A 13,396-nucleotide genomic window follows, 5' to 3' on the forward strand; every position below is an offset into this window, starting at 1 on the left:
TTCCCTAGTTATGGGAATAACACATACATATTTGGTGAAAATTGACTTTACAAGAACTAATGATAATAATAATTTGTACTTGAAAAGTGAGTCTGAGAGAAAAATATTTCTAGCTGAAATATTTGTTGATGATATCATATTTGTAGGACATGATTTATTGTGCAAATCATTTGCTGATGAGATGAAGAAATAATTTAAGATGTTTATGTTTGGAGAGATAAAACTCTATTGATTTACAAGTCTATCAGATAAAGAAAGGTATACACATTACACAATCAAAGTATAACAAGGAGATTCGAGATCAGTTGGAACACCTATGGTGACTAGGCATAAAATTTCAAAGAATGATGATTCTACTGAAGCAAATAAAAAATTGTATAGATCAATGATTGGAAAATTTTAATATGTTGTTCACAATAGACCTAAAATTGCATTAGCAGTTGGTATTGTTACAATATTTTCTACTAATCCTAAGGAGAATCAAATGATGGTTGTAAAAAGATACTGAGATATATTAAAGGAACAAAAGACAATGGATTATGGTACATAAAGAATGACAAGCTTGAGCTAAATGTTTATAGAACTTATAGAAATAAATGAATGGCTAATAATCATTAATAATTATTATTAAGTCATTGTTTCTAATACTTATTGCCACCCATTTATGTTTTGTATCACCTTTTGTCATGTACACATTAGTAATGAGAAGGTATGGCTTTGTCCTTTGAGCATCTCATTTTTATATTTTGTCGAAGGCACTAAATCAAGAATCATACATGGTCATGATTTATTAGTGATTTTATATCAATAGTTTATCCTTATATGCAAATATAATATTTGATTTAGATTAAGCAAGTATGTAAAGTGATTTTTTTAATCATCCCTATCTAAATATATGTTGAATTATAGCTTTTTGTACCATATTTTCTCCATTCCATTACTTCTTCCAATAATATCAATCCATTGTAGATCATATCTTGATTTAAGAATAATTCATGAAATCAATAGTACATATTTCCTATGCATACTTGTCCATCATCGAGTAGGATCAATATTTTTAGTTTTTCATTGATCAACTATCATTTCTTAACACTCTGCTTTAAGTGTATGTTCTATATATTTACCTATGATCTTTTTTTTTTCAATATGGTCTCTTTTAGTAGTACACCAAATTAATAGAGTACTATCATGTTGGGATCAAATTTGTAGATATTATAGTCACCCCCTCTTGGAAAGTATTCTCACACAAATATTCTCATAATGACATGATGATCTTGAAAGCCATTAAAATATGAAGAATGATACAACATTTATCTTTTTCTTTATTTGACATAATATAACTATTATATTTATTTCTAGATCTCAAATATTATAGTACCGATTGAAATTTGAGTATTGAGTCATTCTCATGAGTATGCCATCCTAAAAGTAATCTCATCATTGACTAGGTGCTCAGTTTAGCCTCATTTTAGCACATATGGATTCTAACATTAATTTTATGTTCTCCTAAAACTTTCCTAACCTTTAGTAATTAAAATAAATACTTTAATTGATATTAGGTTTCCTCTCTTAATTAGTTTCACCAAAATATTCCATCTTCTCTTTCTAAGATGAGTCTTACCTCATTTTAAAGTTTGAGGTGTGACTTGAAATCTATTAATCTCATATCTTCATATGCCTCATCTTTTGATAGCTAGAAACTATTAATAGCTTTCTCCGAGCTTTGAAGTTTTATTGGATTGAGTGAGTTACAAGGTGGTTCCTAGATATATATTTCTTTATTTACATATAATACATTTTTAAGCATACGAAATTTATCTGAGTACATGACATTTTATTTGGGTATAATTTAATATAAGCCAAATTGTTTCTGAAATTAGTTCTTGAAATTTTAAGAAAGATAATCTAAGGTTTTACATTCTCCAAAGACAAGCCCCATTAGTAATAATTATTAATTCTAAGTCATTTTAAAGTTAACTAAATGGGATAACTATATAAAGTTCACCCTTTCCATCATTTCATAAGAAAAAGGAGAAAAAGGGAAGATGTTGAATAAATCAAGAAATTAAGTAATAAGATTTCAAGAACACTATTTAGAACAACAAGGAATTCTTCTGCTTCTTAAAGCATTGTGGTAAAATAAAACACCTATATTGAAAGGCTTATCTTTCATGATTTAATTTTGGGTTTGTATGGAGCTCAAAGAAATTGCATTAACACTAGTGATGAAATCCATAGATACTTTTACCATCAAGGTATAAGGTGATTAAAATTAAAATTAAAATTCTATTTTATCTTTCCTTATGTAATTTCCTTTCATTTTCAAGGTTCATTATCAAACATGGGTTTGACTAAGGTCAACCCCTTTAGCCAACTCTCTCTCACACTGTTCTATGTAAGAACATGTTGTAGAGATGTCAGAAAGGATTGAAAAATATTAGAATGAGACAAAGGTCCTCTATGAATTTTAGATAAAAACCTAGGGTATATAAGGGTGTTGGTACCCTTTTAATTATAGAAATTTATACATATAGATTTTTTAAATTTAAAAAGAAATATAATTATGTATTATTGTAAATATATAATTAGTCATATTTGAAATAAGTCAAAGAGGAGAAAATTTTACGCTAATAAGAAAATAATCAATCCCCTAAATAATTCAACATCAAAATAATGATAGGAAGCTTGTAACCGAAGAATGATTCATGTTACAAAAAAAAGAGATCATTGATAGAAAATGTCATTTATGCAGCTCAATTATGTCATTATTTTATCAATCTAATAATGTCAATATTTAATTATTAATTCTTTAGAATGTTTTCATTGTGCAATGTGGTACATAATAATATGTGAGTTATAATATGCTTTTAGCATGCTATTTTGAAAATTTATGTTCACCTCTCTTAATGTATTATTCACATTTACTAATTTATATTTTCTATATTAGGTGGTTTATCTTTTTCCTTTAGATATTTTTCCATTCACAGCTTCTCATTTTATTACATGATATCCTTTCCAACTTCCAATTTATTATCCATTTCATTATTTGTTCATATGTTTTACTTTGGATTCAATTGTTGTGATAGTTTGTATAGACTTTCATTTTTAGATGCCTTGCATATTCTTTGGAGTTTGATCTTCTAATCACTATCTTTGATTTGTTATCTTTATATGTTTATTTCTTGCTTTACCTTTTTATCTTTTCCTTTTCTTTTCAAATTGCAATGAAGTTCATGGAAGTTTGATCTTGGTCTTATAATGGAGAGAGATGAAATGAATGTGAAATTTCACAAAAACCTTGACCCTAAATACATGGTGAAGAGTCACTAGTAAATTTGGACCCAATTTTGGACCAATTTTGGTCAAATTTTGATCAAGGTTCGTCGCTATTTTTCTTTTTAAAATTTTGACCAAATTGTAGGTTGGTCAAAATTTTGACGAATAAATTGTAGGTTTGTCAAAATTTTGATGAATGTATTCATCAAAATCTTGACCAACCTACAATTTGGTCAAAATTTCAATGAGAAAAATAGCAACAAACCTTGGTTGAAAATTGGGTCCAAATGTACTAGTGAGTAAGGAATAGATCATGATGTTTGTTTAATCATTTTTATATTATCTACAACACATCTTCCTATCTATATAACCTCTACATTTCATTAGAATAAAAATTCTTATTAATAAACTAAACTACACTTGCTTTTCCACAACTAAGTTAGATTTTAATTAATGAAACATTACAATGCCATTTATACTTTAATAGCTAAAACAATGCAATGAAATCAAATTCTATTAGTAACAAGATATTGGTCTAATACATCTCACTATACATGTTCTTTTGATGAATTTTTAAGATTTTCTCTAATACTTTTCCCTAGACGTGGTCTTTTGATGAATTCTTTATAATAAGAAGCAACTCCAGAACTTAATTATATATGAATAAATGACCATTTTACATTTCATATTCAAGAAAGTTCTTAGATATTCCATGAAATGTAATGAAACATATATGTTATTCAAAATATATATTTAAGGTGAGATGAATCTATGGATAGAGGTGGTGGGGAAGGTGAGGGGTAGCCATTGCATGGAAAGCAGTGGCCATGAAGATATCATTGGAACCTTCATGAAGTTGAGCATGTATAATGGAAGAAGTGGACTAGTGAAACCAATGAAGGAAGTGGGCTAAGAGCATGATTGTCATGCAAGTGCCTAGTTTGACTCCCATGCATTCCTGGCTTCCACTACTAAATGAGAGCATGCATAGTTGAGGGTCACTTATCTCAACACCCATGTCATCATTTTCATCTTTGATGAAATGATTGGGACAGAAGCATAGAGGATCTTCCCATACACTTGGGCTTCTCCCCAATCTCATGTGGCTCAATATTATGTGACTTCCCTTGGGAATGTGATACCCATAAAATGGGCCATTCTTAAACATCACACACTAAGGAGAATATTAAGAAAAAATAAGTCAATTTTGACTATTCAACACTTTTAGTTTTGGAATGAAGCTTAGTGTGTGATGTTTAAGCCATCCACATAAACTATAGTGTCCTCCATTGCCATGCAAGAAATGTTGAAAGGTTCCATTAGATGAAACCTCATCACCTTCTTCGCACATGTTCTCATGTACACTAGCTTTTTTAGGTCTTCTTCTTCCACTAACTAATCTCTTCCCACCACTCCATTGATCTCCTCTATGGGTTTCTACATTATCTTTGACTGCTACCTCTCTTTTACTAGTGGATTGTGATACTTCTCTATAATACATATGGATTTTCTCATCTCCCTCTCACTCCCTCCAATTTCAAGGCACCTCAAGAAAGGCATGTAAAAACATAAGACACAATGCCTTGAACAGAGCTTCTACGTGTTCGTCCTCCTCTTCACTTGGGTATCTATCCCCATTATAACCTTCATTCCCAAAGTAGTGCCTGTTCAACATGAAATTTCTTATTACATTTCCACTATACTACATCACAACACTTATCACGTTGACTAAAGCCTTGATTTTGTCTTAAGACTGTAAGGAAGCTAAGGTGTGGATAATTGGTTCCTATACTAATCTTTGAGGGGATAATTATGAAAATTCAACTAACTATTGTAGAAATATCAAGAAATACATAATAACATAATAAAAATGAAAATGAAAAAATAACATAATGATTACTATGGAGAAACCCTTTTGGGAGAAAAACCCCACCCTCTAAAACCTGTACAATATATTCTCAAATCTAGAAGATTACAATAAACTTACAATGCAAGGTCTTATAGGAGATTATCACCACAACTTGAACTCAAACTCAGACTAAGGGAGACTACTTCTAGCACCAGTCTTACAAACTAAACTCAATGATTCAAACACCTCCCCAAGCCCTCCTTTTATAATGATTTTCCACTTGGAAACCATTTTTGGTTTTACAAAACTATGGGCCAAAACCATGGGCAAAACAGCCATACCACATGTTACCCACTCATAATTTGTAACTCCAAGAATACCATTTTCATCCACAATTTTTTCCTCTAGTTTAGATCCCCATAAAAGTCATATAATGAGTTGTTTGCACTCTAAAAATAGCCCTTCTATATTTTTCTAGAGACTAGACACATTTTTAACAAATCATCCACCTTTTTCCAACTAATAAACATGTGGAAAACTACCACAAGCAAATTCTAGAATTTTCTAAAAGATTTTTAGAGTTTTCCAGAAAAAACTTGCAACATTGGGAAACAATTCGCAACATTCTCCCACTTGTCAAACACTTTGCAAGAGTCAAGGGATCCACAATGTCATGGACTTAATTGCTAGGGGAAGAGAGGCCCATAGACTCTGAACACCATCTAAACTTTCCTATACTTACAGGCTTAGTTAATACATCAACAAAATTCATGAAAGTATCCACCTTTTCTAGCTTCACCATGCTATCCTTGACCATATCTCTCACAAAATGATATTGTACATCAATGTTCTTGGTCTTGGCATAAAATGTAAGGTTCTTTGCTAGGCAGATTATGATCTGACTATCACTATAAATTGTTACTGCACCCTATTTGAAATCTATATTTCAACATAGTCTCTTAAGCCAGATCGCTTGCTTGCATGCACGAGTAGATACCATATACTCTATCTCTATAGTGGAAAAAGAAACCATAGCTTGTCTCTTTCTAATCCAACTAATTGTACCACTGATTAATGTAAACACATATACACTAGTGAATCTTCTTCTATCAACATCGTTAGCCCAATCTGAATCCACATAGCCTTGAATATCCAAGGAATGTTAATATTCTCTTCCATGAAATACACCTCCAATAATCAGGAGAATATCCATAACTTTATGGTGCTTTCCTTTATCTACTAGACCTTTGAACAAGATTTGGCTCAGGTTAAGGTTCAAGTTCATGAATAGGTGCTCCCTCTTCCTTAAATGATTCAAAACTCGTAGAGCTCTCTTCAACAACTTGTCTTTCTAAGGGCTTCAATTCAACTTTCTTAGGTGTAATAGGAAGTTGAATCACATCTTTATTTTATTTTATTTGTTCTAGTTGCACTATAACAAAAGAAGGCTTAGTTTCTCTAAAATAACACTTTTGGAGTAAAATACCTTTTGTGCAACGGGATCCCAAAGCTTGTATCCTTTCACACCATAACTATATCCAATGATGATACATTTGACAGCTTTTTTGTCCAATTTTGTTTACTTCTCCTTTGGCACATGAGCATATGCCTCACAACCAAAAACTCTTAGATGTCTAAGTGAAGGCTTGTGGCTTAACCATGCTTCCATTGGTGTCTTATCAACAAGAGTTGATGTAGGAGACTTTTTTATCAAGTAGCAAGTAGTGGCTATAGCTTTGGCCCAAATTTTTTGTTCTAGTCCAGCTCCACTTAGCATACTCCTTGCCTTCTCCATCAAGGTCCTATTCATTCTTTCTACAACTCCACTCTACTATGGAGAATACAGAGTTGTCTTCTCTCTTTCAATACCACAATCTTTACAAAACATGTCAAAATCATTGGAGCAATATTCATTTCCATTATTAGTTCTCAAATGCTTTATCTTCTTTTCAATCTGCAACTCAACCATTGCTCTAAATTCTTTGGAATGACTAAAAATTTCAGCTTTACTTCTAAGAAAATAAACCCATGTTCTTCTAATAAAATCATCAATGAAAGAAACATAATAAACTAATCTAATAATATAAGGAACATCAGATAGACCAAATACATCCAAATGGATTAGATCCAAAATACATGAGAACTTACGAGAACTTGAGTAAAATTGAACACGGTTTTGTTTACCATAGATAAAATGCTCACAAAAATCAAAGTCAAGATTACAGTCATTCAACCCATCAACAAGGTTTTTATTCTTTAAGGTTTGTAGACCTTTCTCACCTATGTGGTCGAGTCTCTAGTTCCATAACATAGTCTTCTCTGCAGGTAACTTTGATTCAGTAGATAGAGCACCCTTAGGTACCAAAAAACCATGACTATCTATTAAAAGAGAAACCCTCTCCTTCTCCAACAAAGTAGTCCTCTTCACAACCTTATCAGAAGTACTATTGAACTCAATTGTGCATGCATCAATTTGGTATAATTTACCCAATCTGCTTCCTCTTTCTATTACTATAACACCTCTCACCATTTTCATACTTGCTTCAGAAAATTGTACATGCACACTCACATCTATTAGTTTACTAACAGATAAAAAATTCCTTGCTAGTCCTAGGATATGCAAGATGCCATCAAATTTTCTAATTCTACCATCATAAAATTTCACATGAATACTTCCATGACCAACAATATCAAGAACTAAGTTATCACCCAAACACACCTTACCACCATCAAACTTTTCATATTTACTAAACCAATTTCTATTAGGAGTCATGTGAAAAGATGCACCTAAGTCTATCAAGCATGCATTATCACCTACATGAGTGGCCAAGGCTATGATGAAAGCATATCCATCTTCCTTCTTAGACTTAGAATCAGAATCTTGCTTGTTATTATTTTTCTTTTCCTCTTTGCACTCCTTTCAGAAGTGTCTAGGTTTTCCACAATTCCAACAGATCATCTTAGACTTACCACAAGATTTTGATCTCCCCTTATTCTTGGAATTAGAATGGACGTACTACTTCTCATTCTTGCATCTTTCCTTTGGTCTTCCTCAAACATTCAAAGCCTCTTTGGCATTCAAAGAGACCTTTCTTCTCATCTCTTTAGAAAGTAGAAAACCAAGAACATCTTCCATCTTCAAGACAATTAAAGTTCTCCCCATGGCCATGACAAGGTTGTCCCATGAGTCTTGTAATGAACATAGCAATATTTGGCACCTTTTATCTTCATCCATCCACACCCCAATTGAGGTCAATTGAGTCACCAACATATTAAAACTTTCAAGATGCTCAAAAAATCTATCCACCTTCTTCCATTCTCAAGGAATACAACTTCTTCCTCAAGAAAATCTTGTTCACAAGTGATTTCTCTTGATAGATCTCACTTAGCTTCTTCCCAAGCTTCTTCATGGTAGGTTATTCATGGACATTAATAAGTATAGAGTCTCCAAGACATAATCTAATCAAAAATTTAGCTTTTCTGTCTATCATATCATACTTTGGAGCTAAAGTTGGATCTATGGGCCTTAGCTTCTTTTCATCGACTGCATCCTATAGATCTCGTTCAATCAATAAATCTTCCATCTTCAGCTTCCACATTTCAAAGTTTGTGCTAGAAAACTTCTCTACAAAAATCCTCCTTAATGTGCTTTCCATCTTTGTAATCCTACAACATAGAAATAAAAACCTCCACACAAGCTCCCCTTCAAACCTTGATTAGCTCAAAAAACCCTGTACCCAAGAAATAGAACCAAAATAGACCAGGCTCTAATACCACTTGTAAGGAAGCTAAGGTGCACAAAATTGCTTCCTACACTAATCTTTGAGGTGATGATTATGCAAATTCAACTAACTATTGTAAAGATCTCAAGAAATGCATAATAACATAATAAAAATAACAATAAATGCATAACATAATGATTATCATGGGGACACCCTTCTGGGAGAAAAACCCCACCTTCCAAAACCTGCACAATGTATTCTCAAATTTGGAAGATTATAGTACACTTGCATTGCAAGTTCTTACAAGAGTGCATCACCACAACTTGAACTTAGACTAGGACTCAAAGAGAATCCTTCTAGCACCAATCTTGCAAACTGAACTTGATGATTCAAACACCTCTCCAAGCCCTCCTTTTGTCCTGATTTCCTTGGAAACCATTTGTATTTTTACAAAACCATGGGTCAAAACTATGGACAAAACAACCATGCCACATGTTACCCACTTGTAATTTGTAACTCCAAGAATATCATTTTCGTCCATAATTTTGTCCTCTAGTTTAGACCCCCATAAAAGTCATATAATGAGTTGTTTACACTCTACAAATATCCCCTCTACATTGTTCTAGAGACTAGACACATTTTTAACAACTCATGTCACCTTTTTCCAACTCATAAACATGTGGAAAACTACCATAAACAAATTCTAGAAATTTCTAAAAAATTTCTAGAGTTTTTTGAAAAAAGCTTGCAAGGTTGAGACACAATTCTCAATAGAGATATACAACATTATTTCTATATCTAGTGAACTAGATTATCTGCCTCCTCCATTCTCTTTCCTTCTTACCACTTAAAGCATGAGGTTGGTCCAACACATCAGAAGCAAGCACACACTACATTTTCTTCCATTGATCTACCCATGGAATAACCATAGTTGATAGAAATCCTTTGCGGTAGTATTTAGTAGCCATTGTAATGGGACGAGATGCAAATACAACATCATGCTTCTTGAGGAACTCTCTTGCAATGTCTGACCTATTAACAATAATAACATGGACTTTTCCTAGATGAACATAGAGAATGGGTGTTTCATAGCTATGGAGGAGAGAGTAAAGCCACTCGTAACCATGTAAGTTATACAACAACTTTAGAACATTGCCAACCATTGGCCATAGTTGGGGCCTTGGAGGAAAATTAGATAGTGAGCTCTTTTGTGTCCAAGACTTCACTAAATGGAATATGATTGTACATATGCTAAGGAGGATGGTAGGGTAAAAGTACAAAGTTGTCACCTTTCAAGTTGACTTAGCAGAATGACTGAATTTGAGTTTTTCTATCTAAAAATCAATTTTTTTAAAACATATGATCTAGATAAATTCATTCTAGCTAGGTTATATATGGTCTCACACATTTCTAATTGGAAATATCTTCTAAATGCATATTTTATACTAGTTTGTATCCAATTACTAAAGAAATAAAATTATTTTAGAAAAGTGGCATTTCAATAACTCTTAGTATTTTTTATGATATTTTTTTAATAACATATAAAAACCATTTTATAGAGCTTAGAGTCAAGAATATTCTCATATAGATTTTATAGTGTTTTAATTAGATATAGTATATTGTAATTAAAAATTTCTACAAGCACGCATTTTAACACTCGAAAAGATACCAATTTTGAGAAAGAAAAAAATATTAAATCATATAAAAAATAAATAAATTATATGGCATTATAGAGGAGAGAGTCCTCTTCTAGAATGTATAATTTTTTTCCTGTTTAGAATAATTTTTTTTTTTGAAAAATGAGGCGGGCAACAAAAACTATTGATTTTTAGGTGAGTTGAAATTTGAATCATTATAAAAGGGAAAATATAGATTTAAATTTAAATTTTTATTTTATTATTCTAGCTATATATGTTATCTATAACACAGTCTGAGATCAAAGGGAAATAAGTTTAATTCCATATAATTTTATGGTGGGAACTAGACCCCTAATTTTCAGCATTTTCTAGTAGCTAAAAAATTATCTATAAAAATTAGGAAAATATATCAATTCTTATTCCAAATAATTATTAAAATTTATAATCCTAAACTTCATCCATTTCTAAAGATTTCATTAGTTTACTTCATTTTCAAATTCAAAATTAATAATACTAATTCTATGTCATTGAAGGTGAGCAATTATACTTTTGTTAGCCTTTTCCTTTACAAAAGGGTGACATAGGTTTGTGCTTTTACCTGGTAATCATGGGAAATATGGCTTTGGTGGGACTCAATAGGAGTTTTACAAAATCAATGTGGATTTGATGATTTCCTATAGTTCTAATAATTGAAATGGAAGACAATGACGTAGGACTAAAGCCATTGAAGGTAGAAGTATTGTTATCCATGGAAGGAGAAGGAAAACTATGTTTTTCTTTAATATCAATAATCAAAGTCGATCTTTTATTATTGACATCTCATGCATGTAGTGCTGCTAGCTGACATTGAGTAGAGAGTAATCTCTAAAATTGAGTTTGGCTTTGATCTAGAGATAGTTGCAAGATATTACCTATAGTCTTTAGATCTCCCTACAAATAGTCAATAGCCCTCTGTGCTTCTTGTGTGATTAAATTCACATCACAATGATTTGTTTATAGAGAAAATATATTCTCCAACACCTTTCTCATATATTCCATCTTGGTTGCTAACCCAACCTATCTTAGTGCAATAGCACTAGATATCTATTCCAATTTTTTTTTTTGAAACTTCTTTTCTAACCACTCTAATAGTTTAGTATTTGAGTCTAGGTCATTGTCATTGATTTTGTCAACAATATTTACCAGTTTCTCAAGAATATGATTCTATTTATTAGGGGCTAGGAGACTGAAGCATGGCATTTTTTAGTGGCTAATATTCATAAATTGGCTAATTTTAGAATTTTTCAGCTAGTAATTTGGGTAATAATTTAAGATTTGATACAACCAAAATTGCCATAGTTTTACAAAATTTAGTTCTAGAATATTTAAATTGCTCAATAATTTATTTTATTGAAATGTTTAAACTCAAATATTCACCACAATATTCATTACATGATTAGATTTGAGTCACCTACATATAATATAATATTGGAGAAATTAAATTGAACTGACCAATAATTAACATAGTTATTAATTACTTTAGGGATATATCACCAATATTTAGTTTTCACTATTGATTTAAAGTATATGTAACGATCCTCATAATACTCCACAAGTTAACAAAATGTTCAATTTTGATTTGTAATATTCCATGGTAATTAATGAACTTCCTATTATTATTGAGATTTTTTAATATTTTATACAAAAAAATATACTTTAAAAATATTTTCTAATAATAATAATCATATTTAGAATAAAAACTTGAGAGATTCGCCAATATAAATAGTTTTGTTTTTTCAAAATAATGAAAGATTTGTGAATATTTTATATCTTTTTTTGGAGATGGCTTTCTTAAAGTTTACCCTAGATTGAAGGCATCAAGAAATATGTATTTGATGTCATGAAGCACTTGCTTCTAATTCTATTCCTTTCTTAGCAACTCTTGGTGTTTCTTCCTATGTTAAGCTTCTTGCAGAATGCTCATCTTTTCAATTGTAATTGTTGTAAAATCAAACTTGGGTAGTTCAATCACATCATCTGATGCAAGAGCATCCAGTGGTATAAGGGCAATCCTGTGTCACCAAAAAAAAATGTACTCAGACTTAGTTTATGTTTCATGTGTTTTCATTTTTGGACACCCATTTGGGTCAAATAAAGGTTACAACTCTCACAGTTCCACTGTCAGTGAGCTAGTAAATCCCAAAAAAATAGGAGTATGTAATTGGGCCATCATTTTGGTAAACTAGAAGGTGTGAAATGGCCAGATGAATGTAATTGTGATTTAGAGAATTCCAAAAAAAGAATTAGGTCAAAAAGCCCCACGGTTTGGAAGTTATTGCAATTTTTTGGGTTTTGGAGACCTCCTAAGAATGCTTCAAAGTCAGGTTAGGGGCATTAAATGACCTCAAAAAGGGCCAAAAAATGGGGGAAAAGCAAAGTTTTCCATAGGGCTATAGACCGCTTCAAGAGCTTTCTAGAAATGTAAACGGTTTGTCAATCGGAGCTACAGTTCAAAAGTTATGCCTCCCGAAAGTTCGGTTACCATTTTTGGATTCTTCTAGATTTGCGCCAACTTCTAACGTAGCTTCTGAAGCCTTCTATTTGGTTGGTGGATGCCTACCAACACTTTCTAGAATGTATTCCTAGTCCTTAACCCTCCAAGGTCTATTTAAGGAAATTCTTGGCATTGTAAAAGGTAGTTGGGAGTGGAGTTTGAGAGGAGGTGCTGAAAGGAGAAATTATCTCCATATTTATGCTATTGTAAGCCCTTAGGACATGTTTTGAAGTTTATTTTCTCTATACTGAATGTACTAGCTTATTTTTCAATTAATACAATTTTTCTTTTTCTGTTGTGTCTATTCTGTTCTTGGGTTGTGTCCCCATCAAGTGGTATCAGAGCTGATTTTCCTGAGAGTGTAGAAAGAGCACCGACT

The 13,396-nt window shown here is 31.8% G+C and overlaps 1 pseudogene; it reads right to left on the reverse strand.

Annotated features, from left to right (window-relative positions):
* Nucleotides 1–4,045: 4,045 nt before the first annotated feature.
* The window catches only part of LOC149576799 (phenylalanine N-monooxygenase-like), a 44,494-nt pseudogene continuing 35,143 nt past the window's right edge, over nucleotides 4,046–13,396 (reverse strand).

This window comes from Cupressus sempervirens, chromosome 1 (assembly GCF_028749045.1).
Source record: "Cupressus sempervirens isolate cs-2001-9-10 chromosome 1, ASM2874904v1, whole genome shotgun sequence".
In the NCBI taxonomy this organism is placed as follows: Eukaryota; Viridiplantae; Streptophyta; class Pinopsida; order Cupressales; family Cupressaceae; genus Cupressus; species Cupressus sempervirens.